We start from the raw sequence: 20,338 nt of genomic DNA, 5'->3' as shown, positions 1-20,338 counted from the left end.
TTAAAATCAATGCCACTTAAGTGGTGTCATGGGAAAAAAAAAGTTAAGCACTGCAAATAAAAATACAGTAAATAAACTAGCATTACATGTTAACCATTGCTCAATGACAAAAAGCATGTTGAAGTAACTGATGTATTCAGTAATCTGCATCCCCCCAGCATCGTAATGCTGAATGAAAGTTGAACAGGAGGTTTACATTATTCTTTCTTATATAAAATGGTTTGCTGCTGCAGACCTGAGACTGCTGAAAAAACCCTGCTTGTGTATACATCAAAGTTCAAAAAACAATGTAGATATGTACAAATGACTATCCCTCCTGTGCCCCACTATGAGACACACAATTTACTACATGCTGAGGCACAAATTCATCTTTAACTTGGCGAGACATATCAAAAATGTTTTAATTGGCACTCTTCCTTAATTATGACAAAAATAGTTTTCTTTTGTTCTTTATTCTTTTTTATGTATTTCTCTTCAATATATTTGTTATGTTGCTACTTTAGTCTGTATTAGTGACAAAGCAATTGGAGGTTTAAGTCTGAGCGAGTCACCTAGCTTTTGACATTGGTAAGATTTAAGAATGACAATTTGGAGATCAAGGGGACTTTACTGCTGGCAGTGGAGGTATACAATTTTGAGATTTAGGTAGCTAACGCAGCAGTCAGACCACAAGATCTGTCTCCTTGATTTTTAACACTGTATTTGAGAAAAAAAACCACATTAATACAGATCTCTCTGGGGTTTAGATCATAGAGGTGTATAGGGCATTCTCATACATTTCCATTTTTTGTGTCTTTTTAATGTTCCAGGCAGGATATCTTCCAAACATAGATGAAAATCTTTTTTTGATATCCCTTACTACACATAGAATAAAACCAAGTGCAGGACAGCATGGCCTTCGCTCTGAATTCAATTTCTTTTTTTTTCCTGCACAGTTCAGTGTTCATAAAGAGACTCTTGCAATCCTTAGTCAGGGATTACTGCATCTCCTTTCCAACATGTGCAGAATACTACTGGCTGCTTTCCAGACACAATGATATAATTTCATCATTTTACAGGACGCCTGAATTTGCATTGCATTAAAATGTAACCATGGGTTTGGTTCTTTTGAGCTGCCTTAAGCTTAGCTTTCTAGCCCAGCTCAACTTTTTCTCTTGCATGTTTAGGCTCCGTTGTCTGCTCTTGTCAGACACCAAACACTTACTTCCTTTTATTTCTCCCCAATCTTATCTAGGTTGCAGACAGTTTTCATTCAAGTTACAGCACTTAATGCACTAATCGCTATTAATTTCTGTTTTAACAAAGGAAATGTTAAAAGGAATGATAAATAAATGTATAGGTGAGATGCCTCAGAAGTGATCCTGGCATATGAAAACAAGATAGTCTGGTCTCCTGATAGATTACTGCATTAGTTTCCACTGAACTGCACCATCATCTTGAGAAATACTATGAATATCTTAAACTCTATCAGCCTTCTGCATTAACAAGTAAGATAAGTCACCACCTATACAAATGCACAGTGAGAAACAAAGAGCTCAATTTGGGAAGCAGAGTGGGAGCCTGGTGTGTCTAAGTTTCCTAGTTACAGATGCCATTTAGGATTCAGTCACTGCTGATATCAAGGAACAAATCTAGGAAACGTAAAACTATCAGTGAAACCTACTAATTAAAGTGCAGTTCAAAGACAACAATTAATGATTAGGTGTATAATTGCTCACAATAACCATTCACAGGAAAAGAATATTGCCACACTAAGATATACTGTGCGTGATCAGCAAAATAAAACATAAAAAAAAGATGCTTTTTGCTCCCTTCTAAAAACATCTTAAGCATACAACATTCTTGTTAGCCATTCATAACACAAAAGGGAGAAAAGTGAATAAAAAGAGAGCCTGTGATTAACTCTTTGGCAGGAAAATATGGTATTAATTTATCAGCATTGATCTGGACTACATTCTCCTTTTCTACAGCTATGGGATGTTTGGGGAGTCCAGATCCGTTAGACATTGTATCTTCTGGACTTCTTAATACAGCAGCAAATATTAGCTGGACAAAGAATGTTAAATACTTTCTTTACCCGTGCCAACGTGTTTGACTGCCTCTTGTTTGTTTCTCTATCTTCTTCACTGTTGTCTTCCACCACGACTAACTCTTCTAATTCCCTTTTTATTTCCTTCTTCCTCACTCTAAGTTTTCCTAGTTTATTGTGCCTTATTCTCAGGTGACTTTCTTGGCCGCTAGGCACTACTTTTCTTGTCTCCACCAAGTCCATCTTACAGAATTTCAATCCCTATTACTGAACTTCTTGGATAAACAGAGTAGCAGAGCAAAATGACACAACTGAACTTCAATTCTGAAGAAAATGTCTCCATTTTTTGAAGCTATTATACTGAAAAATAAAACAGTTACTTAAAAGAAGGGGACAGAAAAAGAAAACAAAGGATTTCTTACCAGATTAAAAAAAAAAGACAATGCATCAGTGAGGTACAAAATGCCTACTTTTAGACCAACGGGCATACAATATATTTCAAGACACCAGGCCTTGAAAGAACATGTGGAAACAGACATATTACTGTTATTTGCAGTAATAACACGGTGGTTTTTGATTTGGTGTTTTTTTCCCAAGCTTAGTAGCACAGTACCACCATGCAAAACCACAGCAGTGGTCCTCCATGATCCATTTTCCTTTTGTGAAACCAGCTAACAGCAGATGTCTCCAAGGAAAGTTCACAGTGTTCAGATTATTCCAAGTTAAATTGCTCCATTTACATGTTCCTTCCAGCAACACTGGTGAGATGTTGTTTTCTGAAGCAGGGTGTCCATATTTCTCCCAAATCAATGGAGAAAATACCAGACTCAGGGCCTGGGACTACTGTTAAGTCAGGTAAAAACTGAATTGCTAAAGAGAAGTCTCTATACTTTCCTTTGCCTCAGTTTTTCATTGCTTAAGTAGTGAGAAAATATATTTCCTGTAAAATACTTTCCTATAACAGGATTAATCATACTGTAGAAGTACTAGACATTTTGTCAGGTTGGAAATGCAGATGTTATCATTACCCTGTGTCAGCTCCCTTTCTTGGACCTTAAGAAACAGTCTCCATTTTTTTCTGGCAGCAGTGAATTCAATATGTTAATTGGGAATGGTAACGAAATTACTTTGATTCAAATGCTTCAAATTGATTGTATGCCTTATTTTGTTAGAAAGAGTGAATAAAGCCCTAAACAAATAAACTAATCTACCTAGGCACACAATTATTTATCGTGATTTCTTTTGTGTCCCTTCTTATTCATTCTTTTTGTAAGATAAACAGTCTCAGTTTTCTCAGCTCACTGCATGAGATTTTTTCAAGGGCCCCAGTTACCCACTCTTGATAACACAAGTCTAGCTTAGTTTGTTAGTTTGTATTAACACTACACAAAAATATTGACTTGCTTAAAATCAGTTGTCTTCAACTCTGAAGAAAATTAGTGAAATAATATTCATTCATATGTCCAAGACGAAGTTCATAGGCAAAGCTGGGCTTCTCAGTAGCATCAGGCATCAGATATCTACAGACGCCTTTTCACAATTTCTATCATATACTGTCCTGGGGAAACAGGCAGAGTCAAATATGTTCAAAGGGGTTTTTTTAATAGAACTTACCTGATTATTATTTTCAACAGAAAATGTAAACTTTTCTAAAAGACTTCCAAAGTCCTTTGAGAAAATCTAAGTTGTGGTTTTGAAGCCTTCACAGACAGAAAGTGGAGCTGACATGAGCTGCCCAAGCAAGCAGCAAGGCAACTGACAATAAACCTCTCAAAAATAATTTCATTCACTAAATGAGATTTTTTTGGAACATTCCTGAACTGTAAATAATATAAAGGTTAGTGCTCAAAGATTAGAATAAGTTAGAAGATAATTTATTTTCTGTGTGTTTTGCAAAATACAGAAATCCAATTTCCAGCTACTTTTTCCATTACCTGAAATAAATATTAGGGTCTGATCACACATTTAATAAGAATATGCATAACTTTCTGGAAATTTCATCAGGAGAAAGTAGGATATAGGCAGTATAGACAAACAATCGACAGAAATGAGGCACTTTGGCTTTGGGGGAAAAAAAATGTTTTCCATATTATAATAAAAACCCTTTTAGAGTGTTAAGGGAAAATCATCTTCTGTAGTTTCTTGGACATTTTTCTTTGTTCTGAATTGACAGATTTACTTAGTCGTTTGACAAAATTTATCTCAGTAGTACTGTTCACTTGCATAAGTGTTTTAAAATGTATATTTGATTAGTAAGCTCAGTTACTGAAAGACAGACATTCAATAAATCCAAAACATTATTTCTGAAAAGTTGGGAGTAGTTGTTATGAAAACTACTGACACTTTTTGGAATGACAGACACCTAACATGACACATACAATATTGCAGAAGTGTGAAAGTCCACCTCAGGCTGTGGCAGAATTCTTCTGCCGTTAGGTAAGGAAACAGTTCCCCAATAGAGAGGATTAGTGACAGCTCTAATTTAATAATTTGCTTTCTATCTTTGGCCTTCTTCATGGGTTACATCCTCTTTAGTTTACACTCTAAGGCCATGCTGTGACCCAGATCAGGTTCTAAAAGAAAACACAGCAAATCCCTGATGCAGTTTAGAGCACAATCCTGCAGAAATTGTTCCAGCCCAAATGAGGGAATGTCATGCCACAGCATGAGCACAGTAATAGCGCAAAGGCATGACAAGAGATTCTTAAGCTAGTGCAGATATTCGGTGCTTTGTCCTGTGGTGTGTCCTCAGAGTCGAGCTCTAAATCTCAGTAATAAAACTGAGAAACTTATTAAAATAAGAAAATATTTTTGTATTTGTTTGCTATTAGTTGAATTTCTAAATACTTTGCAGTTAAAAGCTGGATCAATTATAAATCCTAAGAAAATTGAACTATATCCACAAAACCAATCAGCATAAAGTCTCCTTGCTCTTTAGACGAGTCACACAAAAAGTTGCAATGATACAAAGGAAAATAGCTCAGCTCTAAGAGCATTTACTTGGGCAGAATTATTCTACTCTGCCTTGGTTAATACTCCCATTTGTTAATATAGCACATAATTTGATTTAAAAGTGCGACCAATTCAGAGATCTCATGTCTTGCTATCTATGTGCGTTTTCTTTACGTAGTGACTGAATAACTTATAACTCCTTGGAAATGCACATTACAGTGAAATATAATATTCAGTCAGTTTATTACCATTACTAAATGTACTGTTACAGTATAAATCTTTAAAAGCGTGTCAGGACCTACCTAAGCTTTGTGACGGATTGAACATTAAGGCTTGCACTGGCCTAGGAAAAATCTAATTTCCCAATATTATGACAGCTATACAATGTGCAAATGCTGAAGTCACTGATTACATTTGAGTCAAATATTTATTTACCAACTGACAAACTGTTAGTCCTGGCAAGATATACAAAACCTGATGCTAATTAAGGAGACAGTTTTCTCCTGATGGCATCCAACACTCCATAATGCAGTTTTTCAGAAAAACCCCCACAGTCATTTCAAAGATTCCCCCCCTCCCAAATAGGGTATAATTACTTCCATTTCACACACCTAAAATTTCATGGCACTATTAAGAACAGTGTTCTTCACCTTACTTACCTCTTACTTTTCGTTACCACTGTTAAAAATAACGGTGTTAACTAGCTAACATAATTGTAATAGTTTGGAAATCTCAGAGTATGAAAGAAATTGCAGTATATTACTACTTCAGTCTGCCAGAAAAACATCACTCACCTCATGAAGAAGTGCTGGTGAAGGTTGCATGATGAAGATGCATGGATATTGGCATGATAGTAACAGGAAAAGATAAAAACGCATGCCAGAGAGTTTCTGTGAAAGCAGCACTTCAAGATAAAGAAAGTATTGACAGTTTTGTACAGGAGGCAGGCAACTAAAGACCAGATTTTGTGATCATGAGAAACTGAAGGACCAAACAGGCTGTTTAAAGACTGAGAACTTGGAACTAGATACAACTCATAAGAGAATGAGTACTTTTTCTGTTCTTTCTTCTATGCCCTTCCCTTTTAAATAATAATCACACTATGATTTTAAGAACTTTGAGGAATTCATGATTTTTTTTTTCCTTTTTTCTTACTTAATCCTTTACAGAGATTTTCAAACCTACAGTCTTTCTGAAATGTTACCTAAAAGAACAGTCTAACCAGGAAAAATTAGATAGCAAAGATCGGTTTCTTCATGCTGAAATCAGTCTTGAAAATGGAATCGAAGTTCCTAACAAGTTTATGCCTTCCTGAATTGAAACTGTTCATGAAAATTTTTTGAACAGGAAGTAAAGCTTTTATTTTTTCCTTTAAAATTTAAGTTGAAATTCACATGTAAAGAAGAGGCAGGCACACAACACACTGGGAAACACACCCAATTGTCTAACTCTCAGCAATAACAAAAGTTAATAGGGAAAAAGCATGCTAAAAAAACAGTCAGGAAGATGATAACAAGAAACAAAGATTAGGAAATACATCCCGTCAAAAAAACCCCAGGGAATGGATGAAGCAAAGACAATCAGAATACAGGGAGAGGTTATGGAATAATTAATACTGAGATGTATCCATCATAACATAGCTAGAGATTTTGGAGTTACTGTTTTCACTCAGTTTCATTACGGAATTAATACACAGAGTATGATTTGAGTTCCGTAACATACCTCATGGTATAATATGCTGATATACTGTTTGTGTGACATTTTCACTCTTAAACATCCATCTTCTTTCAGCTAAAACAGACTGATTAAACTTTAAACAGAGAAGACATGAGTTAGGATGGGTTTATTTGCTGCTCACATATGGCTTCTGTCATTGTTGCACACGACATTAAAACAGAAAGAAAGGGCAACTGTCTAGACCCCGCTGAATCACTTGGAGTCTTACATATGGTTTCTATTAATCTTTCGTTTTCTCGAAAACCTGTTCTTTTTTCCATCTTCCCCTCAATCTATAAAACTCTGCCTGTCTCTCAAGTCACACCACAAAACTAATTTGTGAAATTAGAGTCTGATTCTGCAAACATTTGCCCACATATGCGTATAAAACTTTAGGCTACATCTTCTTAATGACTTCAGTATGACTCAAATAATTAAAGCTCAAAGCATATGCAAGCTGTCTTAATTCAGGATAGAAAGTAGCTGCCTTCCATGTCACAGTAGATGAGGACCCTGTGATCTGATGCATGGTAATGCTGAAATTCAAAGGCAACCTCAACATCTGACGCTCACCTGAGGTAGAAGAGCCTGAGGCAACACACAGACAAGGGAAATCAGCCAGAAAGGGAGACAAGGCATGTGATCAGAGGCATACTTGCCTCCTAAAATAATAAAGCATAAAATAGTCCCACATACAAAACAAAAACAGTAAACACCTTTCTTTTGAGAAGGCCTCAGATACTTGGGCTTAACTGGCTAAACAAGTGCAGATACAACTTTATGGCTTAGGGGATACCTACCCTGAGTAACTCTCTTCCCAGGCAACGGTGCACCAACTACTACATTGTGCTTTATAATCCATGTTAAAATACAAACATACATACATGCATAAATATACACACACACACTCACCAGTGTGATCTTATATGGAAATAATAAAATAACCTGGATAGTCTGGTTTACTGTCAAATGTATACCTGTGGATTTCCTCAACAAAAATCCCCAGCCTTTTCTTTTTGATTGTTTTCTATTTTTCCCTCAGAGAAAACAACAGAAAAAAGGCAAGAAGGAAGACAAATCCTTTGCATTAAAGTAGTCACCAGCACAAGACACCAATGGCACAAAACCACTAAAACTGTTAAACAAGTATTATTTCTTATCAATGAAACAGCGATATATCTAGGCATTTCACTAGGTATCAGCCAACTTACTTTCACGAATGTAGAGTTTATCATAATACACAGAAGTATCCATCATAGTTAATTTTATTTCATTCCGCAAACATTCTAGCAGTAGAAAGCTGCCTGAAAGTAATGAATATTTTCACATGCTTCTTCTGTTTGTTTAAGGTGAGGTCAGTGAAAAAAAGATTATATAGGAGAAATATCAGTTTCACAAATTAGAAAGCAAGTTTCTCAAAGCAATTCAATTGCAATAATTTTTTAGTTTCTAATAAGTATATCTGCTACCCATTAGGAAAAGGCCTTCCCCTCCAGGTCACTTGTACTGGATGAAAAATATCAGGTTATTATTAAAACAAGGTAATAGCTATCTAGTGGGTATCAGTGGGTTGGGCTGCCCTTTTTATTATCTCTGTGTGACATCTGGACCTCAGAAAACTTTTTTTGTTTTTCATTTTCTCCATCTAGTGCATATTACCTATATTACTAATAAAAATAAGCACACAATCTATTGAGCAAAGAAGTTTACTAGCAGTGAGGAGCCATTTTTAGTACCTAAATAATACTGTGTTTTCCTAGTGAGGAGGTACCCTTCCTCCTTAATAAGAACTTACATATTAAATTATGAGACAAAATATTTGAACTGTGCAAGGCAGGACCTCTATTCCTCTAGGAAAACTGGCGTTAAAAAGCCACTGACCTTTTCTTTACAGACAACATTAATATCTCATCAAAGTTAATGCTTATAAATACATAGTATCCAATGAACACTGTTTTTAATCATACTTTCTTAGGGAAACAATCCACTCATCAGACCCCATGATCAGTAGTATTATGTATTCATATTAATGACTTGATTAATAATCTCTTATAAATTTGTTTTTTTTTTCATTAGGTTGTTTTTGGAAAGAATATGCATCAGTTGAAGTTTCTTCAAATACAGAAGATAGGTTTGCATTTGTAAAACCAGAAGCACTGATTTTTTTGTGTATAAATATGTAACAAGGTGCTGCATAAGAGAATGAAAACTTAAGGATACTTTAGTAGAGTGCCTTTCTAAATTAACATGAGCCACGTTGTACTCCAGAACTTAGCTGAATTCCTTATTGCAAGAAAATCACTCTGTATCCATAACCAGGCACAATGACTTTCAATTAATTTCTGCTAGTTGATAGGCTGAACAATACAATCCCCATGGAGGATACTTGGCTGATATTATAGCCAACGTAAAATTAAACTCACAGTAAAATATTAAGCATTGAACCAGTGATCCTTCAAGCTTAGTTGTGCTGGTGTGGGCATTCAATGCGTATGTCGGATAAATACTGCTCAGAGCTATCTCTATATGGCCATTTAAAATACAGCGAATGACTGAGAGATAGGCCAGTCAAATATTACAAGGACATGCTCAAGGCAAATTTTCGAGCTGTGTGGCATTAATTCCACAACATGGACAGCAGAGCTGAAGACTGTCTGCAGGGGCAGAGATTATATACTGAATCTGTCAAAGTTTATGAGCACAACTGTATTGACGCTGCACATCACTATAGACGCCAGAGAAAAGCAGGTGTTGTGGATGAAGGAAATGCAACTTTGGCACCCACTATGCTGCTATAAAAATCAGAGCAGTTTCTCAATCAAAGAAACATCAAAGGTGGAATTTTTTATATAAGATGGATACAAGACTCCATTCTTTCCTACTTCTACACTCCTTCAAAATATAATTATAAAATGAACTGGACCACTTTCATTCATGATGCAATTCCACTGAAGTTATTTCTGGGAGAAAATCTAATCCACTAACGTAACTCTGCAGCATTTTGATACCTTTTAATTAAACAAATGGGATTCCCCTTCATCTTATCTGTACTGCCTGAAAAATACCAGGTTTTAAAAAAGGAGATTACTACTACTACACGTGGACTAGTAATAATTAGATGTGTCAGGGAAAGTAATTCAAATTGTTGATCCTGGGTAGAATTACATTAGCCTTTTCCTAAACAAGAAGCTGCTCTGAAATCTCGCAAAACAGATTTTAGCAAAATATTTATGCTGTAGGCCTGGTTTCAAATATTAACATACTTGAAAGTGAAATGTGAATGTTCATTTGCTGTCTTTTCTAGATAGCTGTATAGAGACTACTCGACTCAGAATCTGCCAGCAGAGCACAGAGCAGGAAGGCAAATGTTCCCATCTTGCCAACCAGCCCATCACCATCCGAGCCATTCGGATTGCTGCTTTTAATTCCATTTAAGGTAAAAATCCATATGAGTTACTAATTTTTTGTCAAATAACATCAGCCATTCTTGTGCAGCCTCTGGTGAATTTCCGCTCACACCAGTATTAACATAAACATGCTTCCACCTGCACTGAGCAGGTAGAGCTAGAGCCAAAGCTTTAACACCTCTTTCAATTGACTTTGCTCACACATCCACTATGCACACATTCCTAATTCCATTTACTATACTTGTCCTTGCATATGTTTCTGCATTATTCAGCAACAAATTCAGTCCTCAGGCATAAACAAACAAATCACATATGTTTCATTAGCTACAGAAAGGTCTAATTGCAACAAGCAGAGACACAGAAGTAAGAAATTCCAAAATTTAAGGATCTGTCATAATTGTTAATACAGTTGCACCAAAACCTGCATATACTTAATACAAACTGTATAATACAAGTAATTTAATAGATACAAACCTAATGAAAAACTGAAAAACCAGAAAGGAATACATATTAGAGTATTAACGTCCCATGGAAAAATTTACATTCAGGTATAAATCGGCCAAACACAATTACAATTTCAGTTTCTCAATGGGGAGCATGGGTTTAAGACCCTTCTCCCATGCAACAGAAACAGTTGAGATTTTAAGTTAATGAAGAAACAAATAAAACCTACAGAATATAAAACTGAATTCCACAGAACTCCAGGTTTTACAGAAAGGGAGGGGATCACGACAGAAGTAACAGTTAACAGATTGTTCTGTTCCCAGTGTAATGTAATTATTCTAGGTGTTCATTCAAAACTAAGTTATCTTTTAAAAATGCTTGTATACCTAACACTACCTCCAGGTTCTCACACTTATTTCAAGCTGCTTGAATTTTCTCAGTTCAGCTATGACTTACGGGTAGTAATACCAAGCTATTAATAACCCTATAAGATATCTAAGCTTTTAATGAACTTACAGGAGGAGGGGGAAGATATTCTGGTTCTGTAATGAAACTGCATACCTACAAATTCCCTGTTTACAAGGCATACTTACAATGGCATGTAGTGATAGGAGAAAGGATAACAGCTTTAAACTGAACGAGGGTAGATTTAGATTACATATAAGGAAGAAATTCTTCACTATGGGGGTGGTGAGGCACTGGAACAGGTTGCCCAGGGAAGTTGTGGCTGCCCCATCCCTGGCAGTGTTCAAGGCCAGGTTGGATGGGGCTTTGAGCAACCTGGTCTAGTGGAAGGTGTCCCTGCCCACGGCAGGGGGGTTGGAACTAGATGTTCTTCAAGATCCCTTCCAACCCAAAGCATTCTATCATTCTATGATTAAATACGAGCACTTCAAAGACTAACGTAGAATAGCATTTCCTCTGTTAATTCTGAAACTTTAGCTTGCCAAGTTAAGAAATTAGCCAGCAAGAACAAAAAACACAATCAGCTTTCAAGGAAAACAATGTTATTCCTACCTTATCAAAAAGAGACAAGTACGTACAGCTGCCAAATATTTGTAAGTTTGACTGTCTCTGAAAGAGACTTATGTAAAAAACAGTGGCCCAACCCCAGCCTGAGACTTTTAAAAAAGAAAAAAAGCTTTATTACCTTACAGCCTCTAGTATTAACAAGAAGTAGATGCATCTCCTGCAAAACCAGAAAGAAATTTCTGTGTGTTTATAAGCATACATATATATATTATAAATACACATCTGCTTATATGTGCATAAATATAGGTAGAGGGATATAAACATAAACTTCCTTTGAAACACATGGCAAGGCTAACTTAGGAGTAAACTATCAAAATTTACTACAATTTACTCCAATTAATAACTGTAATGTTTGGATAATGTCTTGTGTCTATTGTAAGAATAGACAAATATGAAGTCCAGTATCAGTAGTTCCCACAGATCTACAAAGATCAACCATTTTTTCTCTGTTTTGCTAGGGAATGACCAAGAAATGTAGCAAATATTGCACTTCTTCACTCATCTTAAACTGCAATGCTTTCTATTCTTAAATGATCACAAAGCCCTTTTGTTAGCAGCACTGCAGAGGTATTTCCACAGCTGCAGACTATTCACAACTCTGGACAATGACGTGCACTGACTCCTTACAATGACTCATTCTTGCATTTTCAAAGCCATCTACATACGTTGAAGTGTTTCAGTCTTCTTGCACAACTCATGCCTCTGTTGTACAGTCCCTAACTTTGCCTGAGAGCATCGAGTAGGTAAGCGGTAAGCCACTTTGAACTCACTTTGTTACCAAACTACATCCCCATGAATAAACTACTGAGGTACAGCATCTTATGTGATCTTAGGTATGGATTTACGGATGACTTTACAAACATATTTGGTGGCTTATGAGCACAAGTTGCACTGAAGGTAGAAGGCCTTGCACTCCTATGACACTAAACACTGTCGAAGTTCTCACCTCCCTCTGTCTCAACTTCATATCACTACAAAACAAATTCTAAAAGGAATTTCGTATGAGATGAGCATTGGTCCAATTTACCATTTCTCATTAAAGCTGAAGTTGAGATGGAGTGTGATACAACTGTGAAGAGTAAAAAGGTAAGTTCAGATGAAGATTAAAGGGAGCCAAGCACTTCACCAGATACCTTCTTACAATTAAGAAAGTGTCAGAAGCTCTGTCCTAAATTTGTTCTGTTGAGGTTAATAAAACAGATCATTGTTTCCAAGGCTAAGACATGATAGAACTTTTATTAGGAACTGCCTTCTAACAAATGAGAAATACAAGAGCAAAACTGTTATTTGAATGTCACTGATTCTTCAGGTTTAATACATCTAATTTCCTCTTTCTCTTAGCAATGCTGCTAGTTGAGCTGTCTGCAGAATTATACAGTGCTCAGGCACAAACACAGAAGAGCCAGTGGTTTGCAATTGAAATGAGATTTCATAAATCAATGGAATACAACAGTCCCTGTTAGCGGAAAGCTGGCTCTGCACTATTTCAAAGCAATATTTTAAAGAACATTTTAATACAAGCAGAAAATTATTTTATCAGTAGTGTTAGCACCAGTTATTCCTTTATATATTATTGGTGTATTTTCATATCTTGCACATAAAAATATATAGTCCTTCCTTCCTTCTTTCAACATCCTTTCTATATGTATTAAAGATTTTATCAAACCATTTTACTTTCTAAAAATCTTATCCCGTATTTGATGGTGCAGTTTTGCTGTTAAATATTTTTTCCACTCAGTGTTCATTTCCTTCATGCAAAGACTCTAGCTTTATTTTTAGTGTCTTATATAATTGTTCACTAATGCCTTATTAAAGCTGAACACCTGTAGCTTCAGTTATCTTATAAATGAGTTAACAAGGAAAAACACCCCCCCAGGGAAGCTTGTTTTATATATCTGAACCAGGAGAATGAAAACATTTTATACCTCCTCAAAGTTATCTGTTCTTTGGTTCCAGCATTTCAAGCTGTTATTCATGCTTGTTGGCAATGAGGAAAGAATCAGTTTAACACCAAAAAGAATGAACACGGCAAACTGAATTCTTCTATAGAAAGCCTCTGCAAAAGCTCATCACTTTGAATACGTTACTCCTTAACCGAGGTGATGAAAGTGTCCATTTCAGCAGCTTGGCATTCTGCTCTGCAGACAGACAAGAAGTGATATCATCCGAGAACCGTTTCAGATTGCCGTAAGATTATTTGCTCACAGTTGTTCATTCTGACTCCTTTAAAATACCGATGCAGGGACTAGCAACAGGTTTCTTTGCTGCCTCTAAAAAGCCTTTATTAGCAAGAACATTGCTGGGCTCCGTAGCTAGCAGCAATCAGCTAGTGGGTTATTTGTACAGTGCAGTTTTGAACTGGGTTAGATAGGCAGTCCTACTTGCAGCTGAGCCTACTAGCCACCCCAAGCGTCTCATTGCCCTCACTCCTCTCCCATGGTAGCCTTGCCACTCCTGCAAATTTACCCGCACAGCTGTGTGCGTCCCAGCTAGGGAACAGCCGTACGTGCTGCTGCGCCGGCAGAGCTAACGGGAGGAGAGAGAGAGGACTCGTTTCCAGGGCAGAGCAGAGACGGAGCAGTGACGAACAGCTCTAAGCAGCAATATTTTCACCCAGCTCAGAACCTCATGCTGACCCCAGTCTTCGTGTAGGTGATGAAGTTTGCTACTTCTACCGGCACCAATGTCTGCTCCCTGAAACCACAGTAAGTTAGAGGACAGACTATGGTAATGGGACATCCTACACGGGCTGGCATTTACAACAGATTAGCTATTCTGACAGCAGTTTGTCCTTGACTGAAATGGAAGCAAATCCCCAGTATAAACAAGGTCTCAAAGAATATATGTGGACAGAAGCCAAAGAGCAAGGACAATTTTCCAGCACCCTAGAATCTATTGGTTTAATTTGTCTATACAGCTATATAAAACTAGCAATTTATCTTGTCTTTTTCTTTTTCCGAACAGCCTTTTATAAAGCAAATCAAATATTCTCACAAGTGTGATTTAGTATCATTTCTGAATGGGAAGCTCAGATCTTCTTAGTATCATTTGATAGTGTGCAATGTAATTGGCCCCTGGCTGATGTCTTCATTTATTTCATGCATTTTCAGATTCACATCAATACTGAAATCTGGTGCAAGCCCTGTCCTCCTAAGGGAAAGAGCTTGTGACATAATCCCAGAGGAAGAAAAAGTAAATGATCCAAAGCGGGCATGACCTGAACTCAAAGTTCCCAGTAACGTCGTGTGTCTCTTTCCACACTCCACACTGCTGGATGCACCTTCCGTGCTGCAGCTCTATTTCAGTCTGAAAGAGGTCTAGGTTTGTGCATATGTACTAGGTCTGTAATACACAGTTCACAATGAAAATTAAAAAAATCATTTCACCAGATGAGCACTAAAGTAATTAAAGCCTATCAAATTGATCCTTATTGCACTTACACCATTGGTAGGATATATCCTTTCAGACAGGACTCTATTGAATTCCCATTACATTAACTGAAAGCGTAATAATGCAGAGCCAAAGCCTGTTCTAAAAATGGTTCTCTGAGCTTTTTTATGACTGATCGTAAAATAGACTTATTGAAATATTGTAAAACAATTCTTTGTTTATTTACAGGTATGAAAATAAAGCCCCCAGTCACAATCTGTCCGATTTTACAGAGTATCACAAAACCCAGAATATATGCCCAGTTTAAACACTGTAAAATAAAGATGACTCACTTCAAATGATGGCCTAAGGGCCTGCATGTTGTAAAGTTGACAGATTTGAGTTATAGGAAAACCAAAGTATCCCGAGCTAATTAAATCCATTCATCTTGAACTTTAAAGTTTCAGACAGATCTGTAATGAAAATTTATTTCAATTTCTTTCTATTACTTATTTCATTTCTCTACATAGCTCTGCTGAATGACCAGATGTTTGGAAAAATCCTGGATCTGGTTACTGGGAAGGTTTTTGTGTTGCTGAGAGCTCTGTGTTTCAACAAAAAGAACCACGATTCTCCAACAGATTATATCTTAAGGAGACATTGATCCTACATGAATCTGACAAAAAACGTCTCTGTGAAATTATACCAGTAAGATTAGGTACAGACTCCTAACTGAACCTGTATCAGAGTATACATAGCTTCCCCTACCTTCCCAATGCCCCATTTTTGGGTTGCAAGGGAGCTGTAGCACCCACCAGATACTGGACTGGTCACGATGATATAGGGACCTGGACTTACGCAACCAGTCTGTTACATAGCAGCCCTGCCATGAGACTAAATGTAAACCACTGCAGGATAGAGCTACAGAAGCAGTTAGACATCTCGAGTGGAACTGAATTCAGGAAAGAGATGTTCAGTACTCTCACCTGATACCAAGGTTTTCACTAGCGACACAGGACCAGATCAGTCTTGGGAGGGCTGATAGGTATCCCACAGCCATACCCATCTGAGGTGCTCCTGTGCTGCGCTCCCTCCAGCTAGTTGTGGTTCCCCAAATTCTCTGCTCTGGAACCAGGAGGCCAAGAGCCTGGGGATTGCCATTGCTCCATCCGTTTCTCTGTTGGCAGTAGAAAACCTGTAAACCTTGAAACTACGGGTTGAATCCAGGACTCTTGGGGCTTCCCTGCTGCAGAGCTGGAAGCCTGGAAGTTCTGGGCTGGGTTCCCAGGTCCTGTGGTGCTTAGCAGTCTGGATGGCAGAGCAGCCATAAGGCATAGATCCTGAGAGCCCTGCATCTGCTCAGGGAAATTGATACTCCGGCAGAATCAGAGAAACTGAAACACACAAAAAGCAATTTTACAGAGCAGCTGGGGTATGGAGAGCGCGCATGCTGTTTGGAAGCATTATATTTTATTTCCCGAATTTGGGGGATAGGGGTGTTTTTGTTGCTAGCTTTTTTTTTTTTAAATCCCTCATTCAGAAAAAAGAGAAACACCAAAATGCTTTAGGTTGGCCTCTGAGCAAAATCTCCCCTTTTCTTAAAATACCCAAAACACAACTCACAAGATGAAAAAATCATAATGGCTCTGATAAAGAATAGATGAGACAAAGTAGAAACAACAGTCACCAGCTCAGGGAAAAGCTCTCAAAAAAACTATGACATGAGATCTGTGCTCCCTGAAGTTACAGAACAGCTAAGCAGACAAGAAGACATTGGTACTACCCAGCCAAAGTAGCACAGGAATATGCACCTCTGACTGGATTCTACGACCCACAGTTATTAATCATCAATTTTTCTAGGCTTCAGCCACTGCCACTGCACTTGGATGCAGGTCAAAAACCCTGCAGGACATTAAGAAAGCCCAGAGATGCATGCATCTACCTAAGCACTTGTGACAGTTTCTTTCCTAAGTTACCTTTCTTTCTACTTCAGGTATACCAGGAATGATTACAATTGCATTCTAACTCTCATCACATTTAATCTGATGTCTGTAGCCTCCTTCCTATGAAAAAAAAAAGTAGGTAGGCATATTTAAGCAAGAATGCATGATTTTCCCAGACCTATCTCTATTTTTTACCCATTTGTTTTTGTCATGATTAAGTCTTAATCATATTTTCCCTTATTATGTAAATGTTGAATGACAAATAGGTACAGGACTGAAAAGTAGATCAAATCTGTTGAACTCTCTTCAATAATGACAGATGGACATTGTCTTTTGCATTGTTGTGACAAATTAGTTTTACAGCTGTGACTCTGACTTGACTATTATCATCTACCTAATCAATCAGTGAAATTCAAGGCAACTGAAGCTCCAACTCAAAGGTCAGAAGTGGTTATCACTAGTGTACTTAGCGCTGCATAGCATTTTAATTAGTTAAATGGCTCTGTACATATGTATGGCTTTTATTTGTAATTTATTCATAATTTTACATTAATCACTGACATCCTGACACCTAATTAGCAAAGAGGACAAACACTCACAGGTAACACGGGGTGAGAACTACCCTACGTATTTTAATAATCAAAGTTGAGACAGCAAGCTAAAAAAAAATCAGGGCTTCAAAATGAAAAGCGACAGCTAGTATTTAATTAGTTTCATCTGTATGTACTCTATTCTGTTTCACTACAGACAGTTCAGCTCACTCCAAGTCAAACAGAAATTAAAGGAAAAAAGCTTTCAAAAATACTTTATAGCAATGCTACAAAATTTCATTAATATATGAATACTATAATTTATTATCTATGCCTTGGAAAATACTATGGAATTGCGTCATCAATTTCTCTGGAGAAATCACTGACATAAGTTTTGGCTCCAAAAGCATTGCTGTCATCCACACACTAAGCCACAATCATAGAGTCGATTAGGTGGGAAAAGACCTTTAAGATCATTGAATCCAACCGTTAACCTAGCACTGCCAAGTCCATCACTAAACCATGTCCCTAAGCACCACATCCACACGTCTTTTAAGTACCTCCAGGGATGGTGACTCAACCACTTCCCTGGGCAGCCTCTTCCAATGCTTGACAAACCTTTCAGCGAAGAAATTTTTCCTAATATCCAATCTAAACCTCCCCTGCCGCAACTTGAGGCCGTTTCCTCTTGTCCTATTATTTGTCACTTGGGAGAAGAGACCAGCACCCACCTCACTACCACCTCCTTTCAGGTAGTTGTAGAGAGCGATAAGGTCTCCCCTCAGCCTCCTTTTCTCCAGGCTGAACAGCCCCAGTTCCCTCAGCCGCTCCTCATCAGACTTGTGCTCCAGGCCCCTCACCACCTTCGCTGCCCTTCTCTGGACACGCTCCAGCACCTCCATGTCTTTCCTGTAGTGAGGGGCCCAAAACTGAACACAGGACTCGAGGTGCAGCCTCACCAGTGCCGAGTACAGGGGAACGATCACTGCCCTAATCCTGCCGGCCACTCCACTCAATCTGAGGATTTGAGTGCAAGCATTCAGAAGATCTCTAAGAACTAGGCCCTCTCCCTTACTAAGAAGATGTTTCAGGGTAGAACTTATTTAATTACAAATTAATTCATGCTAAACAATTTTTTTTCTTTGCTAATTAATGATGAATCTGTCATGGAGATATACCTGGAAAAATGTATTTCCTACATTGTCATGCTGTGCCGATTTCTTTTTGTGATATTTTGTTTTGACATGAAGTTTTTCTTTTAGTTTGGAAAAAAAAAGAGAAAATCAAAACATTACACTTCAGCCAAAATATTTTTGCATTTTTAAATGTCAGCTTCTCCTGGTGCAGCGCCTCCTCCTCAAGGTTCAGGTCGTATCGGACCATTGCTGTTTTCTTTTATTTTGCTTCAGCTAAGGAACCAAAAGAATCAGTTATTCACAGAGTTCTACTGTTCGGTAACTTACACGCAAGGCTTTGTTTCCCCAGCAGACAGCTATAAGCTCTTTAAAGAGTATCATGGGCTTTTCAGCTGGAGGGATCATTCAAATACATTGAGCAGGGATCTTCTTCCAAACACTCAACATTATAGACTTCATCTACTGTTATATCAAGAACATATACATTGAAAGCTGATTGGTGTATTTCATGGAACAAAAATCTTGATATCATGCAGATAACCCCTCTTTTTTGATAGTGAATTTAATAGAATTTGTTCTTTTATTTGGATCTCTTATAATAGCACTGTTTCTTAGCAACAGCATGTGGTAGAAGACTTAGACATACAAGAAGCAACAAACACTACCTTTACTAGAACAGTGAAAACTGGAAAGAAAGAGCAAAATCAGATTTACTTAGTTTGACTGTGTCTCTGCCAGACAGACACACATATTGGTACTATTTGGGAAGCCACTAACCCCAGACCTAAGCCTTTCCTCTTTTGGTTGAGAAACAGTACACTGTGCAAAATGTTTCATTGTAAATCAGGATGCAGAAGTGCAACTTCAAGCAGCTGAAGGCAAGAAGGAGGAAGATGATTAAAACAGCATTGTCCCATAATGACAAAGGAAATGGCAACCCTGAAGCTTGTAGTTTTATTTCTAAGGAATTAAAATGCTTCTCCTGCATAGATATTGATACAGTCCATTTTGATCAAGACTTAATCCTTGGACTGAACTGGTGAATTATATAATAATATTCATAATAATGACTTATCAGGAGCAGAGTAGTAAGCACTCTAACAAAAGAGTGAAAATTATTGCTGCCTTCCTCCTCTTCTGCAGCAAACAACTTCAGCCATAGAAAACAGATAGAGCTTTCTACAAGTCACAAAATCATGGCTAGAGCCAGAAAGTCCAGATTAAAGCCTGCTCTAACATTTAACATAAAGCCTGCATTTTTTGCCCAAACCACTTGCCCACATCCTCAGAGCTTTCTCCACAAGAAGCATGGAAAATGGGAAAAGTTGTACTGCCCTAGAATTGAAATTTTTATATTTATGGCAACAACTAATCCAAAATAATTTCATGGCACTACTTAACATATGATCACAAAAGAACACTTCTCCAAGCAATGAAAAAAACCCATAATGAGAAGAAAATAAACAGTTACATACCTTGAGACTGCTATGACTGAATGACTTCAATATGTAAAGGGTGTGGGAAAAAAATAATTGTCACTTGTGCTAAATTATTCATAATAGTTATTTAAAACAAGGTAAAGTCTAAGTTGTACCACTTTTAGGTTGGCATTTTGTGCACTTTAGCCACCTGTTTTAGTAAGAGTAAGTTTTTACATTGAAAGCACCCTCACATCTGCCTTTTTTCTGATGGCATTTATCCTCCCTTTTCTCAGCAGCTCATGCCAGACTCCAGTGGTGCAGAATGATTGGAAATTTTTTCTCCTCCTGTGAACAACACG

This window comes from Harpia harpyja, chromosome 18 (genome assembly GCF_026419915.1).
Source record: "Harpia harpyja isolate bHarHar1 chromosome 18, bHarHar1 primary haplotype, whole genome shotgun sequence".
NCBI classification, from domain to species: Eukaryota; Metazoa; Chordata; class Aves; order Accipitriformes; family Accipitridae; genus Harpia; species Harpia harpyja.
The sequence above is the reverse complement of the archived record's forward strand: the minus strand, read 5'-3'. Positions refer to the sequence as shown.